The 20,771-nt window shown below is 45.4% G+C and overlaps 1 protein-coding gene across 1 annotated transcript in view; it reads right to left on the bottom strand.

Annotated features, from left to right (window-relative positions):
• The window catches only part of AIG1 (androgen induced 1), a 211,158-nt gene that overhangs the window by 133,403 nt on the left and 56,984 nt on the right, over positions 1–20,771 (bottom strand). The gene's annotated exons all lie outside the window — the stretch shown is intronic.

The following is a 20,771-nucleotide window of genomic DNA, read 5'->3' as shown; positions in this document are numbered from 1 at the left end:
AGCAGGAGTGCAGCAGAGTCATACTGGTCTCAGCAAGCAGTCAAAGGTGGGGACATTAGAGTTGGGTCCCATAACAAGGCTAAGTCCACAGAAGTAAGGTACCTATTATGAAAAGCTTAAGCACGGCTTGTTTTATAAGTTTTTTTTCTTTTCCCTTCTTGAAAATGCTGTAAAAAAAGTAAAAGAATATATAGAAACATTAATTAGCTTACCTTAAGTCTTGAACGTTAGAAAAAAATGCAGACCTATGTCTCCTAATTAAACACTATTTTACTTTGGATTTGAGTTTCATGTTCACAGATCCCTGAGGAGTTACGATTTACTGGAGAAGAATTAAGAGCTGTTCCAGGAGACTTCCAGGGGCCAGTTTCATGAGACATAGGGGCCCCTGTACACAGGATTGACAGGACCAAATTTAACTCTAGAACTAGCAAGTATGACTCCCAACTGTCAATTCAGCGGAAGTATGTCCAGTTATGCTAATACTAGTGGAGGACCATTGCCTTTGTGGAACAAATGAGGGTTAGTTTCAGGGGAGTAGGGAATGGAAACACAAAATGTGGGATGCATAGCAAAGTAAGGGATGTTCAGGTCAGTAATGGATGTAGTGAGATTAGCATAATCCAATCTATATGCTTGCCTGTGAAAAGTTAAAATTTAGGTTAGACAGTCTATGAGATAGTCTATGGTTTGTTCTAACCACAGACATACACATTTAGAGCAGACAGCTACTTGGATTATTTGGACCAATAGTCTTTTCCCCTAATGAGTATGCAGTACCATAGTTTCTTGATTTCTGACTTGCTTGTCTATCTGTTATGAGTGCTATTAGTGCCTGCCCCAAATAAGTATGAATCCTTCAACTCGTGCATAAATACCAGGAAAAAAAAGAGAGAGAGCCTCTAATGGACAGCCTGAAAAATACTGCAAATATAAAGTACTCTACAAGAAATCTCTCTTCTGGCTCATTACTGGCACTGGCACCATAAAGCCCTTTAAACACCTGGGCTAGGGACATTCAAATTGATTCAATCTTTGCAGGTTAGTCTAACCTACAAAGATTGAACTGGTTTGCAAGTACATAGATATTCGGCACATGCCTGCAGTGGCTCAGGCCAGAAGCCCAGGGGTACTAGAGCAGCCCTCCCTTCCACAGGGAAGCTGAGCTGAGGACAGGCGGCATGGCCAGGCCCCTGCAGGCCTGCCCCAGTGGCTCCCTGGCAGGCAGGAGCAATTCTGGCACACAGGGCTGCCCGGCCCCAGGGGGTAATGCTTCCCCCTCCTTCCTCTCCCCCACTGCTGCAGGGCTGGGAGGGAAGACCTATTTGGTGCTAAGGGGGCTCTTCTCCCTCTTCCTCCCCTGCTGCCACCATGGGGTGGAGAGTGGGGAGGGGAGCTCTGTGAGTGAGGTTGCCTTGCCCCAGAGGGGGACTCTTCCCTCTGTTTCTCCCCCATTGCTGTGGGGTGGACAGGGAGGGGCTCTATGGGATGCTGCCTGGCCCCAGAGGGGGACTTCTCTCCACCCCCAGGGCAGGTGGGGGCTGTTCCATGCTGGGGGGAACTCTCCCCCCTCCTCCTCTTCCCCCCAGAGGGGCAGCAGCAGCACGGAGCTCAGCTGGGCAGGATGTGAGGGTGGGGGGTGTAGGGACCCCCACATACTCTCCCCATGAAGTGCAGCCCCTGCTGCCTGGCAGCAGGCAGGGATGTCAGGGTGCTTGTGCCTGGCGCAGGCACAGCTCTGGCCAGCCCTGCATGGAGGAGGGAGTGGAGCTTGCCTTATCCCCATGGTTCTGCTCCCTGTGCCTGTAGCTCCTGTCGTAACAGCAGGGGAAGGCCAACATTGGAGCCTGCTTTCTTCCCCATTCCTGGCTGTTCAGTCCCCGCACTCTGCCAGGAATGGAGGGAGCCCCATCCCCTGCTTCCCCACAGAGTCCAGTGTGGGTCCTCCCCATGAGAGTGTGGAGCTGTAGGCACAGGGCAGAGCTGTGATAAGAGGCAGCCAGCACTGCAATGAGGCTGAGGAGTGCAGCCCCACACAGCCTGCCTGGCCACTTCTATCTTCCGGGCTCTGCGCTGTGTGCCTGCAGTTCCACACTCACAGAGGGGAAGCCCCACAATGGACTCCTCCTGGAAGCAGGCCACTTCCCCACACCCCCAGCTCAAGGGTGGCAGGGCAGAAGGGGAAGAGGAGGAGAAAGAGTCCCCATCCAGAACCTCACCGAATCCCCTCCCCACCCTGGGAGGAGAAGGAGGGAGAAGAGTTCCCCCCCCAGCATGGAACAGAGCCCCCCTCCCCACCCCGCCAGACAATGAACCCCGCATGGCCCCGTTAAGGTGAAGGGGGCAGGGAGATGGGGTAATGCATCCCTCTATCCCTTCCCTGCAGCTGGGGTCTGCCAGCTGCAGGGGCCACTGCTGGAATCCCCTCCCCTCTGCTCTGTGGCAGACAGGCTGACCCCAGCTCCTGGGGAAGAGGGGAAGGAGGGAAGAATTAACCCCTTCCCTGCCCACTTTGCCTTAATGGGGCCCCTCCAGCCGGTGTTTCCGCTAGGGCCAGTCCCTGCTCTGCTAGAGAGTAGAGGGGAGGTGCCAGCCCTGCCATAGAGCAGAGAGCCCTGCCCAGCCCAGAGAAAATGCCAGGATGCTGGGGGTGTCTGGTTTATCTTAAACCAGCAGGGAACCTAGGACAGACATTGCATAAACTGGTTTGAGACAAATCAGTTAAGTCTGATACTACATTCAACCAGGTTTATCTCAAACCAGTTTTGACCATTTGGAAACTGGTTTATGTACACTGAATATCTGTTCTGTTACAGGTTTAAGCCAGTTTCTCATCACTTAGTTTGGTTTATGTATAATGTCTGTCCCTAGCCCTGAAGACACAACTGCCAAATGGGAATAGTTGAACTGTGGAAAAAATAGAAGCAGAGCGTCCCTTTTCTGTTAGTTCCCTAGAAATCCTGTTGAATTTCAGTGGGTCAATGAGACCTTGTTAAGATCAACTATGATACATAGTATGAAAACTATGAATAAGAGCCCTCTGTATGGAGGAAGTCTTACATTAAGCAAGGGCACCAAGGGTTAAGATGGATCATATCAGAATGAGTCTAGCAGACCTGGCAAAAAACTTGGGCCTGTGATTTCTGCATGGTGCAGAGTAAAACAATCAACTTTGCCAATGAGGTAAAGGTAAGGAAAGAGAGGAGGCACCATCTGTTTCTTAACCAAAGTCAGCCAATGGATAGAATTAGATCAATGTAGCTGGTTGCAACCATCTGGCGCTACAGACGGTAATTGCTGCTTAGCAAAGCACTACCACATGACAGGCATAAGGTAAAGAAAATGCACAGAAAAACAGAATGTTACAGGTCTTTCAAATCAAGAGTCATACTTGAGGTGACGACACTGACCTCAGGCATTTTAACTGGGGAAAGTCTTCTCTCACTGTTTGGCCAACGGATCCAAAATGGTGTGTCTCCACTTTTGTAGGAAAGTAGACACAACGTAAACTGTATTTCTAGGACTTGTTACCTGCCTTTCTAGTCTCTCTTAAACCCATTTACTTTTTAACTGTTTTATTAATTGTTTTAAAGAGGTTTTAAATTCTCTTGATACCCTTCAAGAGTTTTTATATCTGTATGCCATTGCATTAGTGGAACTTCAGTAGCCTGAACTTCAGCAAGCTGTATAATAAAAGAAGAATCTTCTTTTACACAGCTCATGTTCTACAGGCTAGCCAGAGTTGTGACCCCTTGGCTTCAGGAATCACAGGTAAGAATTCTGAATTGCTCCTCTCACTGAACATGGGGGCAAGAAGAGAAAGGACTAAATGGCATAGTGCTGCCTGGCTCACTAGGCTGGCCACCAGCAGAGGACAGGGTTGATCTTTAGAGGAACACTGCAGTTTGCATGCTCACTTTTGCATCTGAGGCACAAATTTCAGTTCTCCTCCTGAGGTACCCCAGACACGGGGATCAGCATGCAAAGAGCCACCATCACAGGCTTCTGTTCCTCTGGACCTGCAATCCTGTCCATCAGGAGTATCAGTACTTGAGGCGGCAGACAGGGAGGGAGGAAGATAAGGATGGAGAGAGAGAGAGTGGCCAGAGCATGATCCACTTCAACATCTTCATTAATGATGTGGACATTGGAGTCAGAAGCAGACTGGCCAAGTTTGCTGATGACACCAAACTTTGGGGCAAAGCATCCACACCAGAAGACAGGCGGGTGATCCAGGCTGACCTGGACATGCTCAGCAAATGGGCGGATGAGAACCTGATGGTGTTTAACACCAAAAAATGCAAGGTTCTCCACCTTGGGAAAAAAACCTGCAGCAACCTTATAGGCTCGGCAGTGCTATGCTGGCTAGCACTACGGAAGAAAGAGACTTGGGGGTCATTATTGACCACAAGATGAACATGAGCCTGCAATGCGATGCTGCGGCTGGTAAAGCAACCAAAACGCTGGCTTGCATCCATAGATGCTTCTCAAGCAAATCCCAGGACGTCATTCTCCCCTTGTACTCGGCCTTGGTGAGGCCACAGCTGAAGTACTGCGTCCAGTTTTGGGCTGCACAATTCAAAAAGGATGTGGAGAAGCTTGAGAGAGTCCAGAGAAGAGCCATGCACATGATCAGAGGTCAGGAAAACAGATCTTACGATGACAGGCTGACAGCCATGGGGCTCTTTAGCCTGGAAAACCGTAGGCTCAGGGGTGATCTGATGGCCACGTATAAGTTTATCAGGGGTGACTACCAGGATCTGGGGGAACATTTGTTCACCAGAGCGCCGCAAGGGATGACGAGGTCAAACAGTTTTAAACTACTGTGAGACCGTTTCAGGCTGGACATAAAGAAGAATTTCTTTACTGTCTGAGCCCCCGAGGTCTGGAATAGCCTGCCATTGGAGGTGGTTCAAGCACCTACACTGAACACCTTCAAGAGCAAATTGGATGCTTATCTTGCTGGGATCCTATAACCCCAGCTGACTTCCTGCCCTTTGGGCAGGGGGCTGGACTCGATCTTCCAAGGTCCCTGCCAGCCCTAATGTCTATGAAATCTATGAAATCTGTGAAATCCCCAGGATACAATAGCTGAAGTTAGGGTTAGTGCCCACTGCACCTTCTGCCACCCCTCCCACCATGGAGCAGTATGGGTGCAGACAGAAGTGACAATTTTCACCCAATCTGGTCACAGAAAGCCATCTACAGCCATGACCAAACACAAGTCCATGGCTTCAGACCACTTCAAAAATGGCCAATCAGGTGAAAATCTGAGCCCTCATTGCATGAGGGGTCAGATGAAGACATTTCAAAACAGAGCATCTTCTGTAATTTGTCTGCACTGCCTCCCAGCCTGTCACTGTTTTCAGAATGGGAGGGGGGAAAGGGAGCAGGGAGAGTTTGGCCTGAGGTTTTTGCAGTCCCTGCTCAAGGGTGGGGAGGGTGTATTAGAGCCCTACTCTCCAGCACTGGCTGGGGAACTCCTAGAACCAGGTCCTTCACAGGGACAGGCTGGGAGAGAGGAGTGGCTGTAGCTAGGGGAAACAGGCTGCAGACTGTCAGCCAGCATCTTGAGTCCCTTCTTCCCTCCCCCCACCACCCAACCAACAGTGAACTTCTGTTTGGTCTGGGGGATCGTTGCAACTCAGAATACTTCCTGTAAAGTGTTCATAGTTACAGTGGGGAGGTGTACTTCTGTCTATGCCCTTAAAGAGTATTTTGTGAACTAAGGTGTTATTTCAAATGAGTAATGGTAGATAAAAGCCATGCTTTGTGTAACCCAGATGTAGGCAATTATTTCAGCTTGAGGGTCACTTAACAAGTTTTGGGAAGCTGTTGAGGGCCACAAGGGTAGCCCCACCTCTTGAGAGGTGCTCTGCCCCTGGTCACTGCAAGTCCCCTTTAAACCATGACCCTTGCCACCTGAAGTCTTTCCCTTTCCCTTGGAAATACTCCTTGTTGGGGGTGGGGGCAGGGGCCATCATGGAACCAGAAAAAAAATCATATACTAAAAAAAGCAAACATTTACTATAACATATTTTAATTTTATTTCAAAAAATATTTTTGTCCTGATTTATGTGTGTTTGCATAATGTGTAGAGGTAATTGCATAACAGCTCAAATGCAGTCTTACTCTTGCATATTATGTGTGTGGGGGTTAATGTGGGGTGCATGGCTGGGGGAGTGTGTGGGTGGGGAGTGGGTGTGTATGTGTGGTTGAGTGTGGGGTGCTTATATGGTGGGTGGGGTGGTGGGGGTGGTTGTATGTGTGGGTGTGGGAGGTGTGAGGTGTGTGGTTGGGGTGGGGTGTGTGTGGGAGGGTATGAGTGTATGTCAGGGTATGGGGGGTTGGGTGTGTGTGTGTGTGTGGGGGGGTCCCCAGAGTCCCCAGAGCCACATGTGGCGGCAGCTTGCAGGGCAGACCTGCCCTGCCCCATAGCATGCAACTCTCGCACTTCCACTGGAGTCCACAGCTGCACATGGTGACAGGGTGTGGGGCCAGCCCCGCTTGGCCCCATAACACTCAGCTCCTGTGCTCCCACCAGAGTCCCTGGCTGCACGTAGTAGCGGCATGCAGGGCCAGCCCCACCCATCCCCATAGCACACAGTTCCCACACTCCTGCCTGAGTCCCTGGTGCATATGGTGGCAGCATACATAGCCAGCCTGGCCCAGCTTCGCAGTACATAGCTCCCACCAGAGTGGCAGTATAGTGTGGGGCCAGCCCCACTTGGGCCCATAGCACTTAGCTCCTATGCTCCCATCTGAGTTCCTAGCTGCAAGTGGTAGCAGTGTGCAGAGCCAGCCTGGTCTGGCCCCATAGTGCATAGCTTCCTGTGCCTCTTTTCCCCAACAGGAGTCCCTGGCCCTCCAACCCCATGGGGCCCTTATCTGATACCAAAGCAGCAAACTTTCAGAGGGACAGTCAAGGGCCAGGGCCCATGATAAACCTTTTGGCTTACAGAGAGGTGCCATGGGCCACGTGGAATAGTCTGGTGGGCTGGATCCAGCCAACAGACTGTATTTTGCCTGTCCCTGGTATAACTCCTACTATACTTTTCTTAGGGCAATACCATTTAGATAACTGGCACACAGTTAAATAGCATAGATAAGCACAAGAAGGGCCTTGTTTTGTTACTCCTCATATTCTGTGGATCCTCTAGACAAGTGGACACTTCAGTTTCTAAGTAGGCGTTGGGCAGTGTTTCAGAAGATGAAATGCCTGCCTTGATGTACACAGTTATAGTATCATTAATATTACATAGCAGCAGCAGCAGCAGCAGCAAAAACAATATTACAGTACATAACACAATTTCCTTCTTGCACATGAGGGAAAAAGCAAAACTTTAAAATTTCCTGTTTCACCTTTAAGTCTTTAAAAAGGAACATGAAAAGAAAACAGGTGATGCTAGTAAGGGGGTAATTTTAAAGCACAAATCAGGAAGCTGTTGGTGACTCAAAAGGAAAAACAAGGGACTTTAGTCAAACAATACAAATGAAAATAATAAATAAATGTATTAACTGGCAGGGGGAAGGCAACCAAACGAACTGTATAATTTGCTGTTTACATACACCTAGCCAACAATTTCTGTGCAAAAGAATAACAAACCCAATGGAGCTTTATTTTCCTTTACCATGTACTTTTATAATTTACTAACCTACACAATTACATTAATTTATTTCCTACATGTTTTCAAGAGAAAACTGAGGCCTATATCAGCCACATGAGCACGAACACTCTCTTGTACTTTTTGTAGGTGTAAAATATTCTCCTGTGATCTTGACTTAAATTTCCACATACCATCATGTGTTTTGATGCCAGCTTGCTGCCTTTCTGCCTATTTTGTTGAAGTGAAGGTAGTTGAATGGTGATACTAATTTATTACACACACACAGATACAATATAGCATGTGTATATGTATGTGTGTGTAGGTATATAATACAGACACATATGCATATATATGTAATAAATAGTACCTAGTTTGTAAGGATATGTGGAAGCCTTCAGAATTAAGAGCACTAAAGACATATTATTAAAGGCAAATTTTAGCTGCCATAAATTGTCCTAGAACACATGCTAATGCAGCTAGACCTATTTCCCCAGTCAAGGTTCAATTAATTTGATATGGACATGTAAGTCACAAAGAGCAGGAGCTGGGGAATTGAGAAAGAATTTTCTTTATAGAATAAACTTTCATAATCAACGATCTGGAAGATGGGATGGAGAGTACCCTCAGCAAGTCTGCAGATGACACCAAGCTCAGAGCATAGTAGATATGCTGGAGGGTAGGGTTAGGGTTCAGAGACACCTCAACAAATTGGGGGACTGGACCAAAAGAAATCTCATTTAGTTCAATAAGGACAAGTGCAAAAACCTGCACATAGAATGGAACAATCCCATGCACCAGTACAGGCTGGAAACTAACTGGCTTGGGCAGCAGCTCTGCAGAAAAGGATCTAGGGGTTACAGTGGACAATAAGCTATGTGAGCCAGCAGTGTGCCTTGTTGCAAAGAAGGCTAATGGCAGACTGGGCTGCACTGGTAGAAGTATTGCCAGCAGATCAAAGGAAATGATTCTTCCCTTCTATTTGACACTGGTGAGGCCACATCTGGAGTACTGTGGTCACTTTTGAGCCCCTGCTACAGAAAGAATGTGGACAAACTGGACAGTCCAGAAAAGGGCACCAATAATGGTTAGAGGTATGAGGCAGATGACTTGTCAGGAGAGGCTGAGGGAATTGGGCTTATTTAGTTTGGAGAAGAGAAGACTGAGAGAGGATTTAATAGCAGCCTTCAACTACCTGAAGGGGTAGTCTCCAAAGACGATGGTACAGACTGTTCTCAGTGGTAACAGATAATAGAACAAGGATCAATGTTTTCAAGGTGCAGAAAGGGAAGTTTAGGTCAGATAATAGGAACAACTCTCTCACTAGGAGGGGAGTAAAGCACTGGAACGGGCTACCCACAGACATGGTGGAATCTTCATCCTTGGAGATTTTTAAGATCTGACTAGACAAAGCCCTGGCTCAGATGATCTAGTTGGGGCTAGTCCTGCTTTGATCAGGGGTTGGACTAGATGACTTCCGAGGTCCCTTCCAACCCTCATTTTCTATGATTATGATTCTATGAATTATTTGTACCATATGGTTTTACGCCTTATTATGAAGTACTTGGAAATTGCCAGTCCAAGTGGCAGAATACGATATTAGATGGACTTTGAGTTATTCTATGGAAATTTCTGTTATTTTCAAGCTAGTGGAGAAAAGGAGTTAGATGGATGACAGTTTAGTAGATATTTGCAATTATTTCCAAGACTAAAATCCAGATCAACATTCTTTATTTTTTAAGATTGTTGAGCAATATGCATTTTGATCATACAATTGCTTTCCTAATAAAAGCCAAGCACAAAATTATAGAAAAAAATTGTAAAATCAAAATTATTACCAAAAAAATCTAGAAATAAGAACAGGGAAAAGTGGGGTGTTGTGATCTCTTAAGCTCAAAGGTCTTAAATGCCATTGACTTATTTTTGAAAAGAAGAAAGAAATAGATCTTCAGATTTTTTGATGCATAGTCTATAAGGCTACCCTACTAGTTACATAATACAGGAGGATATTTGTAGTACTGAATAGGCTAGGTAAGAGTATGCCTAAAAGAACAAAATTGAAAAAGCCAAATACAGAATACCAAAAGATATTTGTATCTGTAATGATAGTTTATAATGGATTACAGGAAAGGGAATGATAGGAAGAAAGGTTATTATTAGTTATACAGAATATTTTTTGATGCTGTGCTCTGAAACATCTGAAAACACACTTTTATTCCCCTAGAAATGCCCCTTTTATTTGTCATCCTCTTGTTCTAGATGCATTATAAGAAACATGATTGTAGTGCCATATAAAGTTTACATAAAACACAAATTAGTGATGAAAACTTGGCAGACTTTATGATCTGTGACAAACAAACAGAAAACAACAGGGATAAGCTAAAAACATTGGTATAAACTCTGCCATAATATGCCCTTATTTGCTTGGAGCTGGAGTCTTATTTCAACTATGGTGACTTTCCACCACTGTAACTGTAATTTTTCTTCCCATTTAAAAGTTACATTAAACAAACTTTGATTTTAGATAAAAAATGGACTTGCTATGACAGAATCTAGTGGGCAGAATAGCACTTCACTATGCAAATTGCATCACTATTTTAGTAAGTTAGATTTTGATTACATCTTACTCAAGTACCTTGAGGTGCCACTAAATTGGAGTAATGGCACAAGAGTGTTGCCTGGTGAGACTATTCATGGAGTAAGGTTTTAGCCAATACCAGTAAGAAGGGCAGAATTGGTCCCCTGAATTTTGGTTTGGTGGAACAGCTACTTTCAAACTGTGTTCCATGGAACCATGGGGTCCCACGATAAGTTATCACAAGGTTCACAAAAAGACTGGAGAATGGAGGCCGCCATTGCCATGCTGGGTCTCCTGGCTCCACATAAGCTCCCATGGCCGGTACAGGTACAGGTACAGGTACAGGTACAGGTTCTGTGGCAGAAGGGCAAAAGATAGTGTTTCTCTCTGTCTAACAAGCATATGTTTATTTTTTGATGCTCCTAAAAGGAGCTGCTAGAGTCAGCTCATGTTTTATTTGAGCAGCTGAAGACAGAGTGCATAAGATACCACAGGAAAGGCAAGATTTGATTTTTTGCAAAACCACCCAAGGAGATTTTGCATGCCCTCTGGCCTTTTCTTTTTTTACTTTTTTGAGGGTAGGAAAAGGCTGGTGATCAGGCTACTCAGAGGGGGGAACTGTGATACTTATTTAGGCAGAACAAAAAATGAAGAGCTTTATTTTGATAGATTATTTCTTTCTACACTTCATTGTTTAACTTGGGAGTGGAAACCTCATTTCTCATCTGTTCTTTAGAACAGGCCATCTTGAGCTGAGGACTTTAGTAAGCAGGAAGCTGAAAGCAAATGATAAGAATAACCTTAAAAACTACAGTGATTTTTGCTCTGAAAAATAAAAAGCCCTTTTCTTTTGTATTTGCACTACAAGGAACATAAAATAATGCAAATGCTTTACAATAAGTGTGCTCAACTCCCAGCTCATGGGCCAGAACTAGCCTGTGGTGCCAATTCATCTGGTCTCTCCATGGGTCTGGACTTTTGGCAGCAGGAGAGAGGTGCTACTGATCCCCTGCTGCCAAGTTATAGACCTATGGGGAGCCCTGGGCCCTGTGTGCTGGATCAGGTGCCTGATCCCATCATGCATGGCGAGGAAGGGGTGGCACTGGGCACCCTGGGCCCAATCCCAGTATGTGGAATTGAAAGAGGTGTGAATCCAGGCTCCTGGGCCCAATCCTGATGCACAGGGTAGGGAGAGGGTGTCACCAGGCTGCAGGATGCAATCTGGCATGTACCCCTGAACCAGCCCCACACCATTCATCTGGCCCATAGGGCCAAAAGGTTGAACACCTTAGGCATCCAAATTAATATTTTTAAGTTAACTGGCAAGTTTTAAGAAGGATGAAATTGCATCAGAAACCCAATAAGCATTTTATTCACATCTGGTTAAATTTTCTATTTAAAAGTTTTTACATGTCTCTGTTGGAAACCACTGTATTGAAAAGCCCTGTAGAGAGCTCTATGACTCAAGGAAGTCCATGTTCAAATGCTCTTTTCTGTAGGGAGGAAGCTGTTAAGAAGATAGGAGAAGCGGGGGAATTTATTCTCATTTTCTACAGTCCCTCTGGTGTATAACAACTTTTTTATAGCCTCTGTTTGATATATCAATAGCTCACTGCATATTTTCTTGATCTAAAAAGTTCCTTGCAGAACAACAGCAGCATTAGACTTCTGTTACCTATGGACAACAACTCGTCATACTCTCTGTCACAATGTATAGTACCTTATTTTATAAGTAGCACCTGGAAAATGGGACAAATTTTAACACTTCACTTTTTATCATCCTTCTGCACTGTAGTTAACACCTACATGACCTAAATATAATGTAATGAGTAGAACTGAAAAAAGATCTGGTTTCAGGAGGGAATTGAATTGGTAAGGACTAGAGGTTCAGAAATGCATGGCAGTGCAGAAGGTGTCTCCTGCAGGGCTTAAACTTCTTCAACAATGGGATGTTGTTCCAAGAAGGAGGACTGCTAGGAAGAGATGGGTTCAACCTCACAAAGAGAGGGAAGACCATCTTTTCAGATAGGCTGGCTAACTAGATTTGCCAGGAGATGAAGACCAAGCCCTGAGGTAACTGGGAAAGAGAGTGATCTGGAGGAAGCACAAGCAGAAGGAGGCAACAGGGGAGGCATTTTCATTCTTCCTGAGAAAGTAGGGCAATTGCTGAGTTACCTTAGGTGTCTGTACATGAATGCATGAGGCCTTGAAAACAAGGGAGGAAGAACTGGAAGTCTTGCACAGTCAAAGAACTATGATGTGATTGGAACAACAGAGACTTGGTGGGAGAGCTTGCACAACTGGAGTACTGTCATGGATGGGTATAAACTGTTGCTTAGCAAGGAACTCTTCAGTAAGCTAAAACACAAAAGGAAGCTTACAAGAAGTGGAAACTTCAACAAATGACTAGGAAAGAGTATGAGTATTGCTCAGGCATGCAGGGATGAAACCAGGAAGGCCAAAGAGCAATTGGAGTTCCAGCTAGCAAGGAATGTGAAGGGTTTCTACCCTCCTGTTAGTTGCAAAAGGAAGGTCAGGAGAAGTGTGGCCCCTTACTGAATGGGGGAGGCAACCTAGTGACAAACGAGGAGGAAAAGGCTGCAGTACTCAATGCCTCCTCTAGCTCAGTCTTCACAGGCAAGGTCAGCTCCCAGACTACTGTACTGGGCAGCACATTTTGCCGGGGAGATGAGCAGTTAATAGTGGCAAAAGAACAGGTTAGGAACTATTTAGATTCGTACTGTGTACAAAAGTCCATGGAGCCAGATGGGATGCAGCAGAGGGCCCTGAGGGAGCTGGTTAATGTGATTGCAGAACCACTAGCCATTATCTTTGAAAACCTGTGGTGATTGGGAGGGGTCTGGGAAGATTGTAAAAAGGCAATATAGTACCCATCTTTAGGAGAGAAAAGGAGGAGGATCCGGGGAACTACAGACTGGTCAGCTTCACCTCAGTCTGGTCCCCAAGGAATCCATTTCTAAACTCTTGGAGGAGAAGGTGATTAGGAACAGTCAGCATGGATTCACCCAGGGCAAGTCATGCATGACCAACCTGATTGCCTTCTATGATGAGATGACTGTATCTGTGGATGTGGGGAGAGCAGTGGATGTGACATATCTTGACTACAGCCAGGATTTTGGTACAGTATCCTACAATATTTTTGCAAGCAAGCCAAAGAAGTAGGGGCTGGATGAATGGACTGGAAGGTGAACAGAAAACTAGCTGGAGTGTCAGGATTAAAGGGTAGTAATCAATGGGCTGATGCCTAGTCAGCAGGTGGTATCAAGTGGAGTGCCCCAGGGGTTAGTCCTAGGAGCAGTTTTATTCAATATCTTCATCATCAACTTGAAAGATGGGATGGAGTGCACCATCAGCAATTCTGCAGATGACACTAAGCTGGGGGAAGTAGTAGATACACTCAAGGTTAGGGCTAGGATTAAGAGATACCTCAACAACATGGAGGATTGGAGCAAAATAAATTTCATGAGGTTCAATAAGGACAAGTGCAAAGTCCTGTGCTTAGGATGGAACAACCTCATGCAGCACTACAGAATGGGGACTGATTGGCTAAGCAGCAGCTCTGCAGAAAAGGCCCAGGGAGTTACAGTGGACAATAAGCTGAACAAGAGCCAACAGCATACCCTAGTTGCAAAGACAGCTAGCTGCATACAGGGCTGCATTAGTAGGAGTGTTGCCAGCAGAATTGATTATTCATTCCCCTCTATTTAATGCTGATGAGGCCACATCTGGAGTACTGTGTCCAGTTTTGGGCCCCCCCATTACAAAAAGGATATGGACAAATTGGAGAGACTCCAACAGAAGGCAATGAAATGGTTAGGGAGCTTGGGCACATGACTTCTGAGGAGAGGCTAAGGGAACTGGCATTTTTACTTTGTGGAAGAGAAGACTGAGGGAGGATTTAATGGCAGCCTGACGGGTAGTTCCAAAGAGGATGGAGGTAGACTGTTCTCAGTGGTGACAGATCACCAGAGATCCTGGTCTTCTCCAATTAACAAAATCCCCAATTTTCAGATTTAAAAAAGTAACCCAAAATGCACATTTTTACATGATTAAAATGAAGCACTACTATATATATCTATATATTAGTGGTGTTCCATTTCACTCCTGGAAAAATGTGGATTTTAGGTTACTTTTTTTAATCTGAGAATTGGGAAATTTTTTAATCAGAAAAAAACAATATCCCTGCAGATGACAAAACAAGGATCAATGGTCTCATGTTACAACAAGGGAAGTTTAAGTTCGATATTAGGAAATAAATTCTCCCTAGGAGGGTAGTAAAGCACTGGAACGGGTTACCCAGCAAGATTTTGGAATCTTCATGCTTGAAGGTTTTTAAGAGCCGGCTAGACAAAGCCTTGCCTGGGATGATCTAGTTGGGGATGGTCCTGCTTTGAGCAGAGGGTTGGACTAGATGACCTCCTGAGTTCTCTTCCAACCCTAATTTTCTATGATGCTATGAAATTTAAACCTGAGGCTGGCTGCTGAGGCCAGTGTTATATTCTGAAGATCTATTGTTGTGTCTTCTGAAAGCCACTAAAAGAAAAACACAATTAAACTGTTCTTTCCAAATAATAAATCATAATAATAATAATGCACTGAATATATTTGGTTCTCTATTTGAAGGCCTTCTCTAGAGAAGGAGAATGTTCATACAGTAGGTGTGGACAGTTTTTGCTGTCGGTTTCTAACGTTTCTTTTGAGAATATGGAGTGTTTGTATCCATTTACCCTTTCGAATCAATCTAACTAGCTCCTAGGTATACTGCTTGCCTCCAGGGAACTAGCCAGTTTACAGAGTTCTCATTTGTACATCTGAGAAGGATACAGCCAGCAAAGATTCCTCAGTCACAGACAAAAAGACACATAACTCGGGAAAGAAAAGGTAAAGTGTGCTTGCCATATCTGAAGTGGCTCATTTTGAGGGTTGCTGTTTCCACACACAGGTATGCCCCCAAATTGGGATAACTACTATCATGTTTGGTCTTTATCAACAGCTAATAAGTTATGTTCATTTTTAGCATGCATGCTTGTATGAAAGAGTATACATTCTTTTTTAGCATAACAGGGATTTTAGTCATCTGAACTAACCAACGAATGATCTATTTGTTTATGTTCAACTCAGGTGTTATACCAGGTGTTATGCTCAACCCCTGACATGCATGCTAGAGAACAGCATGTGAAGGCATTTTGCTCGGCATGCAAACCCTGGGGAAGAGGCTGGGGCTGCACTGCCACAGCAAGGATCAGGCCCCTTGCAACTACCCCACTCTCTACCCCTGGCATGCCAATTCAAGGTTGTGGGAGTTTTTGGCACTCTGCCCAAAAACATTGCCAACCCCTATGTTAGACATAAAGATCATGGTTTCAAATACTCTACAGTAGCTGACTCCAGAATCAAAAGGGAGACTTGATTAGATTAAACATGTATCAAATAGATAGGAAACTCTGGGATCAGAGATAAGGAATGTTTCTGTGGAACTGAATGCATGTCAGACAGTGGCTGAGTCCATATCAAAAGGGTCTCCATTAGCACAGGTATCAGGCAGCTGGAGGCACTAGGATCATCAGCAGATATAGGACATGTTCTGGGGAATTACCGGAAAAGAGACAAAAGGAGATAGGGAACCAGGGATTTAAGGAGAAGTCTGTTGGAGGGAAAGAGAAGAAGACACCCTGAATCTAATGGAAGCAAGGAACGCCGGGCAAGGAGTCTGGAGGATCATTTCAGAAATTAACAGGTTGCTAGCAGCTTGAAACAGAGAGAATACTAGGAAGCTGTTTCAGGTTAGAAGGCAGCAGCAGCAGGGGTGTAATAAAGCAGCCAGGCACCTAGGTCAGAAGATACAGCGGGGGCAGTGGAGACTTCCAGCTACCATCATGCCACTGACATGATTGAGCGACTGCGACAGCAGCTGATATTTTCCTAACCCCCTCCAAAGTTGGTGTCTGGGGGTGCTGACCCAGTCACAGAAATCAGAGAAGGTTGGAAGGGGCATCCAGAGATCATCTAGTCCAATCCTCTGTCTGAGGGTTTGTAACTACCCAGTTTGGAAGCATTCTAGTTACAAACTGGGTAGCAGTGCAGTGTTTAGGTTTTATTTCTGTACATGTTCCCAAGCATAACAGCCTTTTGTCCTGTGTCTTTCTGTCTTATATAATCAACCTGTTTGGGGTTTTTACCTTACCATTGTCTTGTGATGAGTGATTTCAGGGTGGCTGGCATGCTATTCCTATGGGGATAGCAAACCTATTTTTTGCAAACCCTGGGAGTTTACAGGTCCCTACTCCCCTAAGCTGTAAGGTCCAGTCTGGATGCTGATGAGACAAAGTCTTGCTAGTGAGAGACAAGCCTGCCATGTACAAGATGGAGTCAGGTGCCTAAGAATACACAGCAAAATGACGGGGAGAAGGCCTGGAGTTCAGGGGTTATCCCAAGGTAAGAATGAGATTTATCACAACTACTCAGGGTCTACAGCTTAGAAACTCTCCTGCTATTGCTAGCAGGGGGTGTATAATTAATGTTCTCTGAGAAGGCCTCAATCTGTTTTGGGAAGTTTCAGGTCTGAAAAGAGGCTATGTGGAGAGGATGTGCTGAGGAAGTATGGAGATGTCAAGGAGCTGAAACAGTACTGAGAGGAACGCAGTATTATAAGCAGCACAGCAGATACTGAACACCTGGTGAGAGAGAGTGTGGGAGAATCTTGATGTGTATGAAAGCTTTGAATTGTGGATTTTTAAAAATACCTCAAGCATTTAAATAAACAATATTACATAGGTCTTATTGGGCTTTTCTCTTTTCTAGTTTCAACAGAGTAGCAGGTGGGGTTAAGTCTCTGGGGTATTGTCTGGGCAGTCATCTTATTATTATACTTTAATATTTTGTTCTGTTTTTATAATTTATCCTGTTTTATTGTAAACTGCCCTGAGCCTTTTTGGGGAAGGACAGCATAGAAATCCAATAAATAAATGAAAAAAGCCTCTGTTATCAGGCAGAATCACAATTACAGTGGCTGGGGCGCAGCCCCTGCTAGACCCCCCATGGGAGGGCCGGTGCTGGTGGGAAACTCGCCTGGTGGCATCTGGGTGAGCTTCCCCAACATACTAAAGACAAGATCTAGTGGAAAACTCACCCAGCAGGGTCTGGACAAGCTGCAGGACCCAATCTGGCATGCCAGAGAACTCTGGGCAGGGGAGGGGGGAGCTCACCAGGTGGGGTCTGGATAGCCCGCGCTTCTCCAGAGCACTGAAAAAAAGCTCTGGGGGAAAACTGGAGCGACATGCTGGTTTCAGGGTCTGGGGAACACATGCCCTGGAAGCTGGTGCTGATTGGATCAGAGGAAGCCTGCATGGTTTAAAAGAAGGATGCCAAGAGAGGTTTGGCATTTGGTGTCCAGGGGAACAAAGGTGATACAGCAGGACCGGAAAGAGGAGTCCACCGCACTGGAGACTCAACCAGCTGAACCCTTGTAGGACATCAGGATACTGCAACCATGAGTGAATGAGCAACCTGACCCATTGAGCAAGATAATTGACACCGGATGGCAGGGTAGTGGTGGGTGGACTCCCAAGCCATTGGGGCTGGGACATATGGAGAAAGTATCCAGGAAAAAGGTTGTTGAACCCACCAGGAAAGTGGGCACAAATCCACCACAGAGACAGGGTTAACCTCGAGGGACCCCAAGATAGCCCAGGTAAATGAGGGATTTGCCTGGATAGACTGAGTATACAGCCAACAGGTTCAAACCAGCTACAGGGAGCTGAGATAGACCTTCGAACCTGGGTTCAGAGGGGTTTTTTTTGTCTTCCAGAGAATGTACTACAAACAAATGGTGAGAGCCTGTTTATTTTTTTATTTAGCACTCCCAGACAAGGAAAGCATAGCAAAGGGAAGATAGATCCCCTGTGGATCTGAGTTACAGCTAATTAGGTTATAATACATACACCTGGGCCCTATAGAGCTGCCTACTTGAGGATCTTGGAGACTGGCAGGCAGAGATTTCACCACCCAAGGTCCACCAACCCCAGGGAGAGGAAAAGTGATTGCAGACTAGATTGGAACATCAAAACCTGAAGAGAGAGACTTATCTTGGGGGGCAGACACCAAACAGTTGTAGAGCAAGTAACCAAACTGGGTTGGAGAAAAACCAAGACCCAGTGACTTGTGCTCACTGTCCACAGAGAAGTATGACTCATCACCTGAGAAGAAAGGGCAGGGTGTAGCGGTGGCGGAGCCCTGTGGAAGACCAACCCTTATCAGTCACACTAACACTCTACATACCATCCAACCTCCTAAAGAATAGCATAACATTAAGATAGGAGAGAAGGAGTTAAGATGAGGTAGATGTCCCAGTGATCATAGCAGAAGAAAGGGGAGGTGAGTGGACACACCCACACTATACAATTCCCAAAATTTCTCAAAATACAAATAAAAAAAGATCACTTGCAAGCCTATTAATTAATACATTTTGAAATGAACCCCACAAATTAACTACGATGTGTGTTTTCTATACTGTATTTTAGCTGGAAACCTGTAACTAGTTAACACAACATAAAAGTAGCAGTTTTTCCAGGAGTAAGCTAGCAATGCCATAACTTAAGGTTACCAGTTGGTAACGTGGGAAAGAAACACCTGGGTAGTGCTGTACTTGTGTTTTGTATTTTACAGGCTTGCACAAGCATTACTGTATTTCTTCATGTACTGTAAAATCCCATGTAAATTATGAAAATGAGTTCCAGTGAAGCATATCCAAGTATATACACATCTATATTGCAAATTAGTATTTTCGATTAATAACTGTGAAGTTACAGTGGATGCTTAGTTGTTATGGAACGGCATTTATTTGAGACCTTAAATGGATTTCTGTAAAAAAGAATAGTGGTTTACAGGGCTCAGTAAGAATAGTCAAGCTTTCTTAAGAAACTAAGAGTGAGCTCTAGCCTCTGGCTTCATTATAGCTTGAAAATATAGGCAGGTGTTTACTTCAAGGTTCACAAATCTTTTCTTAACTGTGGCCAGGATTTGGACAAACCTGACCCAAACTGAAATTTTGGATAGGAAATACTGGATTCCTGTTTTATCGCACAGTGGCATGGGAGGGCAAGTGGGGTCCATGGAAGAAATGGAAGTGAAAACAGGGTCCCTGGGGGTTTGGAAGGCAGGAGGGCAAGTAGGGCTTGGGAGGGTTTGGCAAGATCAGAGGGGCTAGCTCAGTCTTCAGGGGGCTTGGTAAAATGGATCTAGCAGGTTCTGTGACAGGGGTTGGTGGGACTGGGGGGCTAGTGGGGTCCATGGTGGGGTTGGTGAGGTCCAAGAGAGTTTAGCGGGATCAGGGGGGCTAGCAGAGCCAAAGGTTGGGGGGGGAGATTTGGGGAATTGGGACAGAGGGTTGGCAGGATCAGAAGTGGTCTCCACTTCGGCCTCCTCCTCCCCCCCATCCCACCAAATTGCTCCTGGTCCTGCAAACCACTCCCAGGGCTGGTTTTACTGGCATTCGCTGATTCTGGGAGCCTAAGTGAAGTAAATTAGGATGGGGGAGAAGAATGGATGGGGTGGGGGGGACTGGTAGCTCTGCAGGGTGGGTGTCAGCATGGGTGGAGCTCTCTCTCACCCAGGACAAGGGGCTATTTTCAGCCCTCCCTACCTCCCCCTGCACAGTGAACCAATCCCCTCCTCTGGTCCCAACCCACCCCACTCCACCCCACCCCGACTTACTTCCTCAGCTCCCAGCAACAGCGAACACCAGTAAAACTGGCACCAGGAGCTGCTTGCTGGGAGGGGGGGCAGTTGGCAAGCTTGGGAGGGTCTGACTGATCTGTGGGCAGGATTGGGGTTGTCCAAGTTGAGGGGGATAAAGGACTGGGGGGGCGCTAAAAATACCCCATTGTCAGGGGAGGGGGAACTTTTTCAGCCTTGCGGTTACATTGGGAACTGTACAGAATTTCAATTAGATCAGTCTTGCTGGACTTGATCTAAGTCAGACTTCTTCCGAGGTACAGTTAACTTGGATCAGGTCAGCCACTTTTAGACCAATATAACCTTCCTGAACTTCTGTACAGTTCACATTTAGATTGACCTAACTAGGGATCTAAGCATAAGGTCCAAACCTGGGCAAACGAAGATTAGGTGGCCATTTTTAACACAATCTAATCTCCCCAAACATCAGCACCTAGACACTATGTAATTACTATCCATGATTTGCTGGGCGATTCTACAAATGGGCCCCAGATTCCCTTTCCATTTCTGCATTAGACAGTTCTGACTTATACAGGCTAAACATATGTGACTCCCTATAAGACATACTGGAACTGTAGAAATTCTCTCTCTTGAGCACATTTCCAAGTTTTACAGATTCTGTCTTAGTTTTCACTGTACATGCAAGATCAAGACTGAAGTGTGAATATATTTCATGTACATTGTATATCCACAACAGTTTTTAAAAATTAAATTAAATAAGTAACCAAACCATAATTCCAGTAAAATCAGTAGTCTTATCTCCAGGATAAATAAGAGAGGGCACAGTTTAACATCAATTTTACTTTTTTTCACTCTTTCTGAGAATGGAAAAATCT

The sequence above is a fragment of the Crocodylus siamensis genome, chromosome 1 (assembly GCF_052110815.1).
Source record: "Crocodylus siamensis isolate JL-2025a chromosome 1, ASM5211081v1, whole genome shotgun sequence".
Classification (NCBI taxonomy): domain Eukaryota; kingdom Metazoa; phylum Chordata; order Crocodylia; family Crocodylidae; genus Crocodylus; species Crocodylus siamensis.
The sequence above is the reverse complement of the archived record's forward strand: the minus strand, read 5'-3'. Positions and strand labels throughout refer to the sequence as shown.